Source organism: Manacus candei, unplaced genomic scaffold (genome assembly GCF_025592945.1).
Source record: "Manacus candei isolate 608988 ecotype Guabito, Panama unplaced genomic scaffold, ASM2559294v1 h1tg000018l, whole genome shotgun sequence".
Lineage (NCBI taxonomy): Eukaryota > Metazoa > Chordata > Aves > Passeriformes > Pipridae > Manacus > Manacus candei.
Window position 1 is genome coordinate 6,933,237 of NW_026138066.1, and position 14,007 is coordinate 6,947,243.

Genomic DNA, 14,007 nt, shown 5'->3' on the forward strand with positions numbered 1-14,007 from the left:
AAGCAATATTGGGATGGGACAGGCTTTGCCAGCTATTGTCAGACCTTGACAACGTTTCAACTACAGACTCAGATGTCTTTGTAAGGTACTTGTCCAGGTGTTGCCCAAATCCCCCTCCACGCAGAGCCAAGGCAGCTTAGCTGGTGCTGACTGCAGTCCTACAGACGCCCTGACCCGGTCTTGTGGGATTCCCCCAGCAGCAATACAGCAAAGCAACACACAGATCTACCAAAATCACAGTGGCTTGTGGCCACCCCCCAACCAAGCAATAGGAAAATCCCAAACCTCACCAGCTCCTAACCCCATCATTGCCAGGGCAAAGGCAGCAGGAGCTGGGATGAAGCTGAGATCTCTCCTGTACACCCAGTCATGGGTAGAACCTACACCCAGCATGCCCCAATTTTCTCCCCAGCGGCTGCAGGGATGTCTATCACCAGGATTCCTGTGAGAGCTTCCCACAAGCCTGCCCAGGCCTCAGCAGGGCTGCGTTGGCCACTTCCTAAAATGCAGAAGCATCCTTGGTTGGTTTTTTTTGCAATCTTGCAGACGTAACATGCTTTCAATTCCTCAAAAATAGCATTTTGCATGTGACCAGAGGCACTGTCCTCTTTCCTCTTGGTTCCTTCCCCTTCCAACAACACGTGTGTGCAGCTGGTGATGGGAGCCAGGGAGTCTCCTTTTCCTTCTTTGCAAGCTGTCAGTGGGGCTATGACATGTGCCTATTTCATTGAGAAAGTTACCAAGCCACAGAAGGTTGTGAAAGGGTAAAGTTAGAAGCTGGAGAAGGTGGAACAGGGGTATGCTTTAGAGGAAGAAAGAAATCTTTATTTTTTCCAAGTACCTGGTTGTGCAAGACCTGAAGATTGTGATTTGACTGTGAGACAAAATCATCATGACATAGCTTTGGCCAAGGGTCAGCATTGGCCCTGTTTGGTTTGGTGTGTCAGTGAAAAAAAAATAAAAAAAAAAAAAGAAAAGAGCTCTTCTCACTGCATCTCTTGAAATATCTGGGTTGCAGATCCTTGCCCACCTCTGCAAGGATGGAGGAGCTGGGAGCAGGTCCAAGCAGCCAGCTGAGTGGCACTCTCTATGCTTTCTTAGGGAGTAAAGTAGGGCTGTGGGTGTTTTCTTGCACCCCCAAGAGCTGAAGCAATGCTGACAGAAGGAGGGTTTCCTGTGGGGTCCTCTATTACCGTGCTGGTTCCCAACAGCTGCTTTGGATCAGGGGAAATGCCAAGCATCCTTCACTTGTCCGGACCAAACAAGAAGCTCAGTCTGGCTGATGGGTCCAGAATTGTGGAAGAGGAAGGAGCAGCAGAAACATGCTTATTGTGAGCTGAATTCAACTGCTCAAACCAGGGTAACTTCTACTCCTGTATATCCCTGCCCTCCCCATGCACACACCCCAGTAGGGAAGGGAGTGGGGCTTTCTCATCCAGTGAAACCCCGGACTGTGAGACCTGAGCACAAAGTTCTCACAGAAGTTGGCCAGGGTAGCCAAGGGCAGGACACAGGGATTCCACAAGGCTGTATACAGCCTTTCATCCCACAGCAGGTGCCCCTGACCTCCCAGTGCAGGTTCACGCCAGTGTGCCCTCTTGCAGGGCTAGAGCATGGGGGCTGTGCCAGAAAAGACACTCTCAGGACACTGCCAGGAAGGTCAAACTGAGGGGTAGGTGCTGGAAAAGTGGCCAAGACCATCAGGGATAGAGGATACAGAAAGTGGGCCAGGCTGCTTCCATCTGGGGACCTGGTGGCTGCAGAGGGGTGGCACAGGCTGACCCCTTGCCCTGACACCACAGTCGTGGTCACCACGAAAGCAGTGATGGAGGCAAAGCATGAGCGTGCAAGTGGCTGGGGTAGCCACTGTGGGTGCTCTGTCCTCCTTGCTGGGCTGTTTGGCAGTCACAAGGCCAAGACAGGAATGCCAGGAATGCGAAATTCCGGTGCACTGCCCTGTGTCCCGTCCCAGTCCATCCCCCATCCCCCGGCAGCTGCCCCCCGCTTCTCCGACCCGTTGCAAGAACAGGATATTCACCCGAGCGACATACACTCACACACGTCTTGTTATCAGGAAAAAACACTCAGTCAGCGTCTGGAATGGGCTCTAATTAACCATGTGGCCACCGGGACTTCCTCATGGAGCCACAGGGAAAGCACCCGCTCAAGACGAGGTATGGGCAGGTGGGCAGCAGTGGGTTGGAGCTTCCAGGGCCACCAGCATGGAGAGGCTGGAGGTGAGCACTGAGTGCTGCCACAGCCCTGCCATCGCCCAGTGGTCCCTTGCCTCCAGCTCTCCCTCCTGGCAGAGCCACAGGGTAGTGGGGAGAGCCTCTATAGATCAGAGTATCCAGCCCCACTGTGAGGTTTTGTCCCCTCCTTGCCGCAATGAAGTCAGGGCCCTCGAGCTGAGAGGTGCCCCCAGCCCATCTCCCTGCTGTGGCCACTCTGAGTCATGTCAACATGTCCCTGCTTCCAGCACAGGCTCTGCAAAGACGTCCTGTCTCAGGTAAACAGGATCTCGCCGCGCTGTGTGACCTTGTTTACCTCCGTGAAAGAATTTGGCTGGAATTTTTTTTCATTATTTTTTTTCTTCCTAAGGGTTGGTGAGTCACCCTGCAGAAATGTGTGCTGCCTTTCCACACTGACTGACCTCGCTGCCCGAACTCCTGCCTCTCCCTCCTGCCCCCCAGCTCTGGGCCAGTCGAGAAGCCCCCACTCTCCTGGTGATGCAACCCGTGCACCAGAGCTGGTGCCGGTGGTGGCCGTGGCAGTGGCATCTCTGCCACAGGAAGGACAGACAAGTGTTTGGGCAGTCCCTGTGCCAAAACACAGGAAAAGCACTGAGAAATTACCCCGTGCATTGTCAACTCCGAAAACACCAAAGAAAACAAAACAGAGCAAAAAATAACCAAAAAAATTGGCCTCGCTAGAACAATTGCCCAGAAGAATAGAAAAGAGAAAAAAAAAAAAAGAGGCCAATGGACCTGGCCCAGCGCCAGGACCCTTGTTTTCCTTTCCCAACACAATGCATGTTAAATAATACTTCCTTCTCACAACAAGGCCCTCCTGGGCTGGTTTTTGTTTTTCTCCCCCGTTGTGCGGGGGTCAGTCAGTGCAATTGGCTCCCGGGAGCATCGGCACTTCAGGGCTGCTGCTCTTCCCCACTGCCATGGATCACCTGTTCCCAGTGCTGCAGAGAAGTGAGGGCCCTGCGGTTGGGCTGCCCACCATCCTCCAGCTTTTGTGTGGGAAGCAGGGGACTCTTCAGTGCTTCTCCTGACCTCTCCCACCCACTGGCATGATCCAGGTTGAGCTGCTTTGCAGGATAATGTCTCTTCAAGGTAAGCTAGGTAAGCTATCCCAAGCCACCACCATAGTGTAGCCATACTCAAGCTATGAAAACATCCACACAAACTAATCACGGCAGCCACATCGTATATGTCGATTTATTACCAGATTAAATGTAACAGAAGAAGAAAATTATATACAATACGTGGGGGATGAAAAGTTTCATGACATTTCTAGCCAGGCTTCCAGACTGTGATGAGGGGAACCCCCGTTACTTGCACCTTGGCTCTTCAGTTCCCATTTGGCTTGTACTCAGTTTTATTTCCTTCAGGATTTCTCTTCCCAATGAGAGTGTCACTGGCACCCAATCGACTGTATTTAAATGTCTGTGTTGCAGAGAAATCCAAGTAAAACTGGTTTTGTTTTTTCTAACTTCTCTCCTGAGAAATTTAACATCTGAGATACCACGCCTCTCATTTGTTGGCAGTGTCAATGAACAGTCTCCAAGGGGCTGATCATATCCATATCTCTTTATCTGAGAATTACTGGGATTTCTGATTAAATAGCACGTGCAAGAAAGAAAGGAGTTGTCCTTCTTTAAACCAAACTGAGGCCTTTGTACACAAAATGACATCACTTTAGCTGTGTTGTATGTGTCTCCTCAGATTTCTGCTTTCTTACATGAGGACACAGGCTGCTGGGAAAAACGGACCTAGTGGTTCTTGGGTGCTCACAGACAGGGCAGGTCTCTGTTCCTGACCAGGCTCAATGCTCAGTCACTAGCTCACACAACTGGCCAGCCTTGTGCTGGCACAAGGGAAGAGGGACAGATGCTGCAGTGGAGCAGCAGACGGCAGGTCTAAGTAGGCATTTGGCATACTTGTCCACTGACGCCCGAAGTTGAGCAAACTCATTTGTTTCAAGGATTGACTTTGCGCACTGACGTTCCTGGGGCAATCCAGAAAAGCCAGATCCAAAGACCCACCTACTTGCATTGTCTCAGCTCAAACGTCAGTTCCTGCCTTGGGCTGATGGATTTGTGTGCTGGGTAATAATGCTTTGTGAAAGTGAGATCTTCTTGACACTGTCTTGGTCTGTTCTTCTCCCAGCCAGAAGATAAGCATGTCCCCTGCTACAGGGTGTATGTGGTCAGTCACATCAGCAGTCAGGGTAACCTCTTGATCAGTGAAAGACGATTTCTGAGCAAAGTTAACCACGTAAAATTGGTGCTGGAGATGGATTAGAGGGAGGTTAGGAAGAAAATTAGGGTGGAACTGGAACACGGCACACCCTGCAGAAGGCTGAGTGTTTGTATTGCTTCTGTGCTTGCTGTGTCCTCCATGCATTCCCAAACTTGTTCATGTGAGGTGAACAACGGTGGGATTCACCTGACAACAGATGTCCAAACATTGGCTCTGAAATCTCAGCCAGATGTCTCATTTGTCTCAACAGTTGACAGAGTGAAATGGGCATGTCCAGAGAAGAACTCAATGCCCTGGATTAATTTTTTTAAGTTTTGGATGAATCATGCTGTGGCAGTGCTCAACACTCTTTTTTGTCTAGAGAAGGAGACAAGGGCTGCTAGTGTTTGACTGCTTCATTTTCAGTCAGCTCAATTTAAGGTTCCTAATTTTTAGCTGGCAAACACCAAGAACAGTGAATCCCACCTCAGGAGAACAATGTACCAGTGTATGACAAGCAGCAGCAAGTCCAGGAACACAGGTCCTCTCTTGATTTATTTAACAGCTACAGTTAGTGCTTGAATTTGATCATGTGAACCCCTGTCTCAGCAAAATCCATCTTGCTCAACATGCAACAGTATGCCTTGTCCTCCAACAGTGCTGTCAAAGAATATGTCCCTCGGGGACCTTGAAACACATAGGAAAGAATTGCTGGAGCTAGCAACTTGCTTCTGAGCGTGGGGTTTTCCCTGGATCTGGCATGGCACTTATTTTTATCAGTGCCAAGCCTTTGGCAATTCACCAGCTCCTGATAACACAAGTAAAAACCTGGAAAAGACAAACCCAAACACTTAGCCCGAATCACTGCGTATAGGTGGCCTCATGCCTGGAGAGAGCAACCAGGTTGCCTATATTTGCCTCTATGTCCAGGTCAGCTCCTGGACACCAGGTCCCGGTGATGAAGAGCAGTGCTGCTGTCAGAACTCCCTCCTGCCAATGAGAACTTGGTGGAAACTTTGATCCAGGAAAATGTTTGTTGCTTGGCCTCCCCTTGTAAGGGAGTAGATGCTGGAGGTTGTTTCTCTAGCTGATGAAACAACTCCCAGTGTTTTCTGCCAGGTGAAGACCAGCTTAAGTCAAGCCTTTTCAGCTGCCTCGTCCCTACAAGACCATTGAGCAGTAGTGTTCAGCAGCTCACTTACTACCGAATATTCAGATTTGAGGTGCAGGGTGTCATTCTGGCCATAGCCCTAATGAAAACCTTGAGTTCACCTTAGAAATGGCTCTTGAAAACACCAGACAAGTACAATAAAAAAGGGGAATATTCAGGTCAGGCTGTGAATGTGCTCTTCAAACCATTTTAGTATTCTTCAGGACTTAAGCTTGAGGTCTGTGTAGATAAGTGGTGGGCTTGGCTGGTCATGGGACACCTCACTTGTGAGCCTGTTGAAGGCTGTATCAGTGCCATGCCAACTCACCAAGGTATTTTCAAGGTGACTATCAGAATGATCACTTCCCATAGCAACCTGTCAGAGGGAATGTGATATTTTGACTGGGAAAGTCCATTTCTAGCTCTGTTTTCTCCCCCACTTGCACCAGGTACACATCTGGGATGTGTGATGAAAACCTGCCAAGCTGATCTGTATCATAGAAAGTGGGAAGCAATGGTGGTGACATCAGCCATGGCTGATTGATGAGAAGTCATGTGAACATTTTTAAAAGGCAATGTAAGGCACTACTCCATTTGTTTGGTATCTCCCAGCTCCCTTCACTCATCTCCTGCAGATGATGCCAGCCCCACTAGTTCAATGATCTACCAATGTATGACCCATTGCTGCTCTGACCTTTGGTGAACAAAGGTGTTACTGGAGATACATTACTACTTAATGTTTTCATTACCATTTCTTTTGTACATTCCCTTGCAGCAAACTACTCACTGCCAACACTGAAAGAGGATCGATTTAGATTAGATATAAGACTTTTTTTACAGTGAGGTTGGTGAAACACTGGCACAGGTTGCCTAGAGAGGCAGAAAATGCCCTATCCCTGGAAAAATTCAAGGTCTGGTTGGATAGTTCTCTGAGCAGCCTGATCTAGTTGAAAATTTCCCTGCTCATTGCAGGGGGCATTGGACTAGATGATCTTTAAAGGTCCCTTCCAACCCAAACCATTTTAGGATCCTATGGAAACCACTGGCCATGGTTGTGCAGAGCTGCAGCAATCTCCTTCGGGATGAGGCCCATCCATAGTGACAGCTTTATGGGGACATCTATAATGTTGGTTGTCTATTTTTTGTTTATTTTTTTACAAGTTTATCCTACAAAATGATTCTACTCATTGGTAACTTTCTTGACATGAACTTCCAGATGTTATGATGACTCTACAGAGTCCTACACCTTCTAAGGGGGTTCAATTATCCATTTGGCCAAATTGTACCAAGAACCATCTTTCTGTTGGGTTTTGCAAGTAGACAGTGTTGTACCTGTGAGTAATGCTGAAACAACAGTTTTCCTCAGCAACAAATCTAACTATGCTGCAATTTCAGCTTCTTCCTAAGAAAATTTTTTCTGAAATACAGCGTAAGGCTGTATAATTTCATATGGGAAGTGTAACTGCCTACCGAGAAAAACGGGAACATACACTCCATTTTAAGCCCATTACAGAAAGGAGTTAGAGAGTCACGGGGATGCAAAGCTAATATCATTCTCTAGATAGTAACTGCTGCATCTAGTACTGCTCAGCAATGTGCAGAAATGGAAGTAGACAGAAATCCACCCAGACAAAAGCCAAGATTTTTTTTTTCTTTTGTCATTTGGGTGCACAGACTGAGCTCCTGAGCTCCTGGAGCTGTGAACATCCCATTGGCCTGACTGTTCCAGCAGTCTCTCCTTGCCCCCATTCTCCCAGACACCTGCAGTTTTCTTTGAAGCAGGGACATGGCAAGCGTTTCCAAGAGACATGTCAGGACTCAGAGGGAAAAGCAGAGAGATGGATTCTATCTGTCAAGTCACGATGAAATACAGTGACACCCCCCTCAGTCCCAAAAGAAAGATCAATTTTTTCTAGTTAAAAAAAGTGTTTGGCTCAATCCCTAGACCAGCTGCTTCCTACATAAGTAAGAGGCATGCACAGTGTAAAGAAAAGAATATTTGACATTCCTAATCAATTAGATAAGGGGAAAAAGCAGTCCATTTTCCTGTTCAAAATAAAATTATCTTGGTTACTTCAGATTTCAAGGGCATTTATCTTTCAGCTTCAGACAGAGGGGCACTGACTAGGCTGCAGGTTACTGACCCAGGGCTGGAGAATGACTAAGCTGCCAGCTGGGATGGAGAAGCCCAGGCTCAGCTCCAGGCTCAGCTCTAGTGGAGCACTGGGATGGGAATAGCTGTGTCAGCTGTCAGCAAAGTCAGGTGTGCCTTAGTAGAGCCAAGACTATGCCAGGCTGGGAATAACTGGCAGCATGGGAAGAGGGAGTTAAAACACCTAAAACCAAATCATTTAAGGGAAGCACTCCCACATCTTGCCTGCACACTCCCTGGCTTTGAAAACTTGTGTAAACATTTAACCAGGAATATGGTTTCCATGTGCCAAGGAAATCAAGGTGAGGAAGAAGGTGGCTGGGAGGCTGTAAGAGAACACAGGCGCTTTCCCAACCCCAGTTCACCTCAGGATGTTTCAGTGGAAGAGGCACAACCTGAGATATATTTGGTATCTTCTGCTCAAAAGCACAGGAGGCTCCAGGACCCAGGGCAAGTGCCAGTCACCACTGCCAGCCCTGCAGCAGAGGCAGAAGGCATAGGCACAGTGGCATGGTGCCCTCTCCTTGAAAAGCTCGTGTCTCTGGATCACCAGCAGACTTTGAGACCTCTCCACAGGCCACTGGAGAAAAGATAAGGTCTTTGAGAGGACTGGCTCTGCTGTCTCCCAGTTCAGGGGAAAGCAGCAGTCGCTTTGCACTGCCGTGGTGCAACCAGGGCAAACAGGTGGGCTGCAGGTTCTTAGTAAGGGATTTACCCCAAGCAACTCCTGCGCAGCTCCTGGAGACTTCCATCCTGGGCAGATCTATCAAAAGTGTCGATTGCTGTTGCTTTACATTTGCAATACCAAGTCTGTGTTCTTCCAGTATTTGTCAGGACAGCATGTTTCCCCAGGAAAAATATATGCAAACAGGGCAATGAAGTGTCCGAGCCTACAAAGCCCTTCCCAGGCACAGGGGAGCCCTCTGGAGACCGAACTCGCCCGTGTAATTCTGGGCCTGTAGTGCCACCTAATGAGCAAGCGCCACTTAGAGCCCACATGGATGCTGTGTGCAGGGAAACCAGGCAAAGGTGCTTGTGGAGGCTTTCTTAAGGCACTTCGTTACTCTAATGCCTTTTGTCCCTCTCCCAGTGCTTCAAACATTACTTATTTGATCCCTGAAACCCAGCTGTTAGGTAGCAGATAATACTAACCGCGTTCTGTGGACAAGTTGTGGAGGCATCCCAAAGGACAAACTATCACCTAGGGCAGGGAGCTGCCTTGAGGCAACAGGAAGAAAATGTGGCAGAGCTCAATCCCTCCCTGGAGTTTAGGAGTTAGGGCTGTGCATTCCTCCTTCTCCATTACTTTCTTCATCATCATCTCAGGTCAGGCACCCACCAGAGCAGAGGCCTCTTGTAAAGGTGCTGTTGCAGAGCACAGCACGCGTGTAAACATCAGCCATGTGGTCAGAGCCCTTCCCCAGAAAGCAGAGGGTCTGAGTTAAATGTTCTCTTCAGCCTGGAGGGACTGTAACACACTTTCCACCAGCCTAGTCTGCTCTACCCCACACGGGACGGCATGGCAGGGCATAGTTTAATATGGTAGGTCTGTAATATGTGTGGAGAGCACCTCCCAGGTTCTGCATCCCAAGGGCATAACCCAGACGTGTCCTGGCACGAAGGCTGGGAGCCTGCTTCTGGCACCAAAGCAGGAGATCTGATCACAAATGCCAGTCATGTCACGACTGCACAGATGCTGAACTCTCAGCTAAGTGTGAAACAGACTCTGGCCCCCTACCCGGTTTTTTTAAGTCTTTCAAAATTTTCAGAGTGCTTCGGGGGTGAAGGAAGTGAGTGCTGCCACTCCAGCCCCTTCACAACAGAAGGAACAGGGGACATATGCTGTCTCTCATGCAAATAGTCCTCTGTGGAAAGGAACCTTTTTAGGGCTGGATGTTCTAGAGGCAGGCAGTGCCAGGAGAGGATCATATACGAGAGTGGGAGTCTTTGGAAGTTTTAAGCAATGAACAGCTGAAGAAGTTTCCATAGAGCATGTGGGAGCCAAGGCTTTTCAAAGACATATCGTATGTCCACAGATGGGCAGGCTTTCACTAAAACAACAAAACTCAAATTAATTGAAACAACACAACTCAATTTCATTGAAACCACAAAAATATTTTTAAAGAAAACAAACCACAAAACCACTTATTTTCTCTTGCCCACCCACACTTCTAGTCTAGGCTTCGGCGCGATGAAAATCCTACTACAGCTTCCTGTAGAGGAATTTATCTCAAATGTGTGTTTTGTGTACCAAACCAGCATGGTTCACTGTTGCTGTGACAGTCAAAGTGGCCCAGAGAGAAGGAAGACTGATCTTTAGCTAAGTGTTTATCTTGGAAAGCAGAGATCAGTGTTTCAGCACCGTCACTAGGACACATTTAGGTATTTTGCGTGAGTCAGGCACTGGATAATATGTACACCCAGCCAGGGGTTGTGGTCAGGACACTGATCTCCTCTTGCCCAGGAAAAGGACCATGTTATAGTTGGTCCATAGCCCAGTGAACTCTGAATTTGTCTTACACCAAGAGAGACAAGTTCAATGGGTGAATGTGTACTCCTCTTGCTCTTGAAAAAGAGAATAATCCGGTGTTTGGGCCAGTCTCCCAGAAGATGGGATTTTATGGCCCTGAAGACAGAGGAGGGACTGGACCCTCATCAGCAACACTGCTGGGTTTGTACATTAACTGTCCAGCTATCATTTAACAGGTAAGAAAACAACAAGCCCTCTTTCAGTGGCATTTGAAAAGAAAAATGGTAGCTGCTATTTTCTGCACTGATCTTGCTGTGGGAAGTAGCTGAGCTCTTCAAGGAAGCCTGGGAAGAAACACCTACCTGGTAATTCCCTGTCCCACCTGGTTGTGAGCCAAGGTGCATAGGAAAACAACTGCCCACCAAGTTGAGCTGACTCTAAAGGACCAGTGCCATTATGTGGCATTGAGAGGATCACAGTATGGGATTCTGTGCTTATCATTCCACTAAGATGGTACTCCCGGTGCCTCAGATCTGAACCCAAGGCATGTCCACAATGAAAGAGAAATGCTGGGTCAACCAGAGCTCTCAGGGGGTCCTATGCTTGGGCTACATGATCTTTCCTCTACCCTCTAGGACCAGGTCCTTTGGCCAAGGCTGGGCAAGTTACACATTTATTTTCCACGTCTGTGTTGTGTAACAATGGGAGACAGAGCACTACTTTGGGCTGGGGCTCACTGGCCATCCAGTGTCAGGAAATCCCTCTGGTGGAAGTAGATCAGAGCCAGGTGAGGAGCACTCAGCAGAAGCACAGCTTTAAACACTGTAGTTCTGTAGTTCGCTGGCTGGTAGTGCCAAGGGCTCCGGGTAAACCGCAGAGCTGCCAACCGGCAGCAGGGGGCAGCTGCATTCTTTCCGTGGGTTTAAAGAAACTAACCTCACAAGTACTAATTGATGTGAGCATACCGACAGGGCAGTTATTCTGGTGCCCTTGGGCTTAACTGCACTGATACTCCATGCATCCTGCCTGTGCCTTCCCGTGCTTCCACCATCTCAGGGGGTGAGGGGGCTTCTCCCCTGAGCCAGGGCAGCACTGACTGTGCCCGCTAACTGCTCTTTATTTCTGTGACGTGTCAGGAGGCTGCCGGCCGAAACCACAGCCTGCCCATGAACCGCATCTGCGCTTGCAGAGCAGCACGGTGAGTGCCATCTACTGATAACTAAACAGGCAGCAGCGCAGCGGGAGAGGCCGGTTCAGGCACCGACTCGGTGATAAATCGCAACCGGCCCGGACAGCACTGCTCTGCACGGCTGCCAGCTCCGTGACATTACGGAGTCGTGGCAGCACTCTACTCGCAGGCTGCCAGGCCTGGCTTCTGCTGCGAGGTCGTTTCTTGAAGCTTCATCAAGCATCATTTCTTCCGGGATGTGCTGGGTGGTTTTGAGCTATGCTGATCTTCGCTGCAGTCTTCTGGGAAAATAAAAAAAATCTTTGGCAGGATTAGGATTTGTAGAATATAAATGACCATTAATAAATTTTTAGTGTTAATGTAAGTGCTTGTATCAACTGGAAGCTGAATCGTTTAATCAGGCTAGCAGCAATTAAAATGGTAATTTTTTTTCTGTACTAGATTCTGCTTGCAATTTTTACTGAAGTAAAACTCTTTGAAGTTAATTGGAATTTTGATTAAAGCCTCCTGGATCTGGGTCTCTGAATTTGTACTAAGGAAGGTTCAATATTTGCTTTGGTTTTCTGCACATGGAGTTCACTGCTATATATTAGTGTGACTGTACAATTAGTGGTAACAACTCCAATAAAGATTTCTGTAATCTAGTTCTTGATATACTTCAAAAAAGGTCTTTTATCACAGAATGGCTTTTAAAGTACTGCTAAACAGGCTGTAACATCTGAAAAACTTGATTGATTAAATTGTTTGTCTTAATTATTTACTATGAATGGCTTAGTAACATTCACTTAATGGTAATTCAGAACTTGGAATGGGGTGGGAGGAAGGGAGATGTCCTTGCTCTTCGGATTCAGGGTTCAGGTTTTGGTTGCCAATGCAAAAGAGAAAACCTACTCAAATTACATTATAACTACTAGTAGAAAGATAAGTAACTGTGGTGTAACTGCTTTTAAAAATAACATTTTTGTCCAAAATATTGCAAAAAAACCCCAAACCAATTACTCTGCCAAAAACTAAAAAAAAAAAATAAAAATCAATCAATCAATCAATCAATCAAAATAAAACCCCCACAAAACCCTGACCAGACTGGCACGAGGCATTTTGTGAAAAGTACAACAAGCCCCAAGCAGCGTGTTCTGGTATGAAAGGCACTTGAAGAGCCAGGGGAGTGTTGTCCTGATTTATGCTGGTTTCACTGCAGCTAGTGCGACCACATGGGAGAATAAAGGTCTCCGTGAAGGAGGAAGACTTGAATGGAAAAACTCCCCAGCAAACAAGGGATACTTATTTTTGTTGTGTCGTGGGATTTGCCTGGAACTTTGCTGCATGCTGATGTCATTTTTGTGGACACATTTCATCCCTCATCCTTCCAGACAAAGGAGTGCTTTTCTGAAAGCTGCAATATAACTGGTACAAATATTGCTTAAATTTCACTTGGGTCAGTTGCTGGTGTGGAAAAAGCAGAAAGAAAGAAGGGAATAATCAGGCGGAAATTGTACTGATAATACCAAGTATGTGGGTTCTTATCGTGTGTCTCTGTTTATAACAAGAGTATTATACCTTGAGATCAAAATGCAGGACAATTTGTTTTGAGAACTCCTTCGGCAACTATTAACAAAGGTTCTTAAATATATATATATATGCATATATTCTTGATCTTAAAGAGACATATATTAAATAATGAACTGTAAATATCCTAGACTAAGAAGTGCAACAGTTTATCACTAATTCAAATAATAATAACTCTGAAATTTTGTTGTGACAGTGGGTTTTATTTATTTCTTTTATTTCATCCTAATGTGGTCATTGCAGCATAGTTTCTTCCATTTTCCAGTTTTACACTGCAACGAGCAGATTCAAGCATGAGGAAAACAAACAAAACCAGATCCTTGCAATTCAGAGAAGTGTTCTGATCTTTTGTCTCTACTTTTTCTGCAGATCTTAATTTTGAGAAACAAAGAAAATTTTACTTTAAGTATTTTTCTCTATTCCCTCTAAAACACAAAGAATATGAGAAAGGAAGGATTAAAAAGAAGATCAAAGCTTTTATTATTAATTTTGCAATACAGTATAAAATACTTGAATATTCAACAGCTATGCTATTACAGTAACAAAACCATGTTACAAACTGCTTAATGGTTATCCTAAGGGTCATGATTCCCTGATAGTGGACTTTGAGTTCTTAAATGGCTGCAGCAAGGATAAGCACCACACCAGTTACTCAATCCCAACCTGTGGACACAGTATGTTGTGTGAAAATGAACACTTTCAAACTAAATTACTAAAATTACCACACTTACTGTATAATATTTGCCATTTCTACAGTCAAGTTCACCCCATCTCAGACTTTGCATTTGAACAGCACCCAGTGACACACAGTCACAAGAGAGGAGCAAGTAAGTACACTCCTGGGAGAAAGGTAGTTACATATGTAGAAATAAGTCCCTGCTCTGATGTAAAAAATGTCCTAGGAGACTTAAAAAAACCCAGTCTGTTGTTTAAAGCAGCGATCGGGAAGCAAAAGCACATTTCTGCATAGCAGATTGGTGCACAAGGAAGCCTGAACACCTCACAGGT